Raw genomic sequence first — 4,003 nt, forward strand, 5'->3', positions numbered from 1 at the left:
ATTGGAGTTCTATCAGTGGGTAGATTCTCCACATGTTTTTATCATGTCACTATGTAACCTACAGCAAATTTACTTGTTGTATATATATGTATACAGTTGTAAATAACAATAAATAAATTATTAAAAAAAAATATATATTACTCTAATCTCGTAATCGCATTGGAACACTAATAATAAATGTCCAAAAGATAAATTAATTGATTGAATACATGTTTGAAAGAACAGTTAGAGTCTGAAAAACCCTCCCAAAAAAACATTTTATTTTTCTCTATTAGATAACTAATTAATAGAGAAAAATTAGTAACTACTAAAGTAGTTGACACATGTTATGTAGAATACATCAGTTATTAAACAATTGTATGTGATGTTTCATTTTATCAACCTTAGTTTGCATTTAGTAAATTTTATTGTTCAATAATTAGTTCAGATTTTTTTATTTTTAGCTGTAGGGTATGAAAACAAGAAAAATAAAACCCCGAAACGTCGCTAATATATTCTTATTAAAGGAGTCGCTCTGAAGCCAATGCCAAAATCCATTTTTTGATATTTTCTGATTTTTGTACATTTTGATGCAATAAATAATATTGTTCTGGGTTATTAAAGGGTTTACTCGTTACTTCCTTTTTTCTAGGTCAGACAGTCCTTTTATTGTAGCTTCTGAATATATTATATTATAATTTCAGAAGGCATTGTGAAGAAGTCCACCTCTTATCAATATTTTTTTACATACACTTTCAAATAAAAATTAAATTATTCTTCTTTCGATATTTGTTGGTAACACTGAAAAATAACTAATTTATAGTAACTCTAACTGCTACTTACAGTAACATAACAAATTATAACTATTTAGAATTGTTCGAGTTATAAGTACGTGCTTTCTTTTAATTATAAATATCTAAATTTTGGTTAAAAAATAAAAATATTATATTGAAGTATTTGTGAAAATTATTGTTTTATCAAAAACAGTAAATAAATTGTCATTAATAACTGTATTAACTCTGACTTTTTAAAAATAATAAAAAAGATTTATTGTAATTGTATTAAAGATAAAAATTCCGAGAGAAATAGAAAAAGAAAGTGATACGCTCATTTATCCTAATTCAAGGAGAGTTAACCGTATTGATCCTGATGCATCGTCAAATAACGAAAATGTAGAAAATAATAAAAATGAGCGAAAATTTGGTAGAAAACATAGCAGGAATCCTGGGAAATAGTTTCGAAATGCTGAAAAACTAAAAATGATACAAGGTAAGTAATATCAAAATAGAAATAAAAATACAAAAATAATTCCTGCAAAGAAATTTGATGATAAACCTTGTCAGTGAACAGGAAGTTGGTTTAATATGCGATGGATAAAACTGGAAAGGTAAACCTTAAGCGGCATTAAGTTCAAAAATAATTTTGAGGATGATGATACCTTTCATGTAATCGATATAAAAACCCCAAAATAGGTAGGCCAGGAATTAAAAAAAATATAACTCAACCAATGTTATATCCTAGTGGCAGAACAATTTCAAAAGAAACAAAAAAAGACGTCATGAGTTTATTAAAGTATATACTTCCAATTAAACACGACTTTTAAAGGACATTAAGAACAACTCGTGGAGATAAAAATTTACATTTAAATAATTCGGAAGAAGATGTTTGTTATGATGAATAAACATAAAACTTATAACTACAAATGTTATTTGTATCCATATTGTATTATTATTACATAAATTTCTCATTTTTTTCAGCTGCCAAAATATATAAGTCCTAACATTTTTAAGATGCAGCCATTATTCCAATAAATACTTATGTTTCTATCTACACATTCTACATATATCTTGTTTTTTTTTTTCAGAGCTTACACTTAGAAAAAATACTTTTCTGATCAAATTAATAAACCAAGAATTAAAAAAATTAACGTATCAAAAAACATTAATTTTCTCAATTTTTGTTTTCTAGACTTAACCGCATTCGTAATGTCTGGAGTGGAATCCCCTGTACCACGGACTTCGAAGCGAATGTAGAATACAAAACTTTAAAGCAATAGTTTCAGACAAATTTCATATGGATAAAAAGTTATTAATTATTCATATTTTTTTACATTCTCTGGATGTGAGTGTTTTGACCCTTTCAATTATTGTTGCTGTTTTTTACGTAGGTAGATAAGCCGTTTATCTGTATTTTAATACGATCTGTATTCAGCGAGCTAATGATATATTAAAAGTAAGTCATATTAATCATTCAAGATACATTTCCCTGGCCCAAAAAAAAAACAACAAAAAAAAAACGCGAAGTGAAGTATTGAAATCAAATTATTTACCAACAAATACAACCTATACATTACAGTTGATAAAAAAATTAAATTGCATTTTAAGTTAGTAAAAATCTATCTTGAAAAAGTGTCGGAAAACGAAATTTTTTAGGTAACGCATGTACGGAATGCTGCTATCAAAATTTGGGTCTGGAAATCATTTTTATTCATGAACCTATATCTCGAAAACTTAATAAGTGATTTAAAAAATAAAAAATGGTTTTGAACATATATTTTACTTATCTAACCATACCCCGCTGGAATGCACCTTATACTGAAACACTGTGTACAAACATAGTATGTATTCCACACCCCTTCTTACCACTTAGACAACGCCTATGACAAGTCGATCGCGACACATAAGATAAAAAGTAGATCTTATATAAAAAGAAGTTGGCTATATACAAATCGAGAGCTAAGTCCGTAATTGAAATATAAGTAGCATATGAAGTCTTATAACATATAAAACATCATTTTACGTATATGAGTTAATACAGTGTCGCTATTAAAATTCAAACAAGAATGAAAGTTATATAATCATAATTTTCATGTTGTATTTTACTGTTTTATGCTTATGTTTAAATGTGCAAATGACCCTTGTTGGGTATTTGACTTATGGCGTTTTCAATAAGAGATATTAGGAAACATACTTAAAGAAGAAAACAAATCATTATTTTCAATAAAATCCATAATTTCGCTACCCGCATTTACATAATAATGTTGGAGCTGTTTCCTTCATTACGTAAAAATATTTTTATTCATCGGTATATAAAGAAACTTAGGATTATAAACATAATTTCTTACTAACCTGCAGCCATGCAATCCATTTTCAATAAAATCAGATCCTTTTTTGAAATCTGGGTGCCGTATCAGTTGGGAAGCAGCCCTTGAACCCTCCCCTCTACCATTTCAGTGATAACTTATTCAATGCATTTGTTCGTTAATTCCTTATCTGTGTTTAGTTTTTTCAGTTCTTAGCCTTAAATCGAAGTGTATATGAATCGTACCGTATGATTTATCATACAGACTTCGAAATTAAAGATCTCAACATTTGCAATGCTTGAAGTTGCAAAATCCTTAATTACGTGATCTGCAGGGTTGAGAGAAAGTCCAGTTGAATAAGATAAGTTGATAGAAGGAAATAAAGACCCATGTTCACAAAAGCTTAATTTAGAATATTTAATTACGACAGGAAACTGCACGTCGATTTCGACTATTACAGCACTTACTAGACAAACGGTCTAAACTTCCAACATATTACAAAAGACTGAGCTACATGACTGTAATAAGGCCAATCTGGACATATGGAGTTGAGCTTTGGGGCTCCACTAAACCTTCGAATTCCTCTCGTTCGTAAAATCCTCAATGCTCCTTACTTTGTCACAAATAAAATCATACATAAAGACCTTAATGTTCCTTATGTAACCGATCTAGCCCGAACCAGATATCACTCCTTCCATTATAAACTCTCTAACCACTCAAACCCCTTAGTTTCTAATCTTGCATCCTCTTCCATTCCTGACAATCCTCCGAGGCGCCTGAAAAGAAGATGGCTACGAGACCAGCTAATGTAAAATGTCATTAGAGTGCTACCAATGGGTTCTCTGAGTTTCTCTACACGCCTGTAACGCTCCAATTTAACTTAGATCAGATTTACTAAATGTATTATAATGTACAGTTGTAAATAGCAATAAATAAATATTA

The 4,003-nt window shown here is 29.2% G+C and overlaps 1 long non-coding RNA gene across 1 annotated transcript in view; it reads right to left on the reverse strand.

The window, feature by feature from the left end:
- Positions 1-3,199, reverse strand: part of LOC106682857 (uncharacterized) — an 18,537-nt gene extending 15,338 nt beyond the window's left edge. The window contains exon 1 of the long non-coding RNA XR_010842997.1: positions 3,108-3,199. This is a non-coding gene — a long non-coding RNA (uncharacterized lncRNA). The remainder of the gene's footprint in view (positions 1-3,107) is intronic.
- Between the last annotated feature and the right edge of the window lie 804 nt (positions 3,200-4,003).

Source organism: Halyomorpha halys, unplaced genomic scaffold, assembly GCF_000696795.3.
Source record: "Halyomorpha halys isolate HHAL.00 unplaced genomic scaffold, Hhal_1.1 Scaffold447.1, whole genome shotgun sequence".
Taxonomy (NCBI): Eukaryota; Metazoa; Arthropoda; class Insecta; order Hemiptera; family Pentatomidae; genus Halyomorpha; species Halyomorpha halys.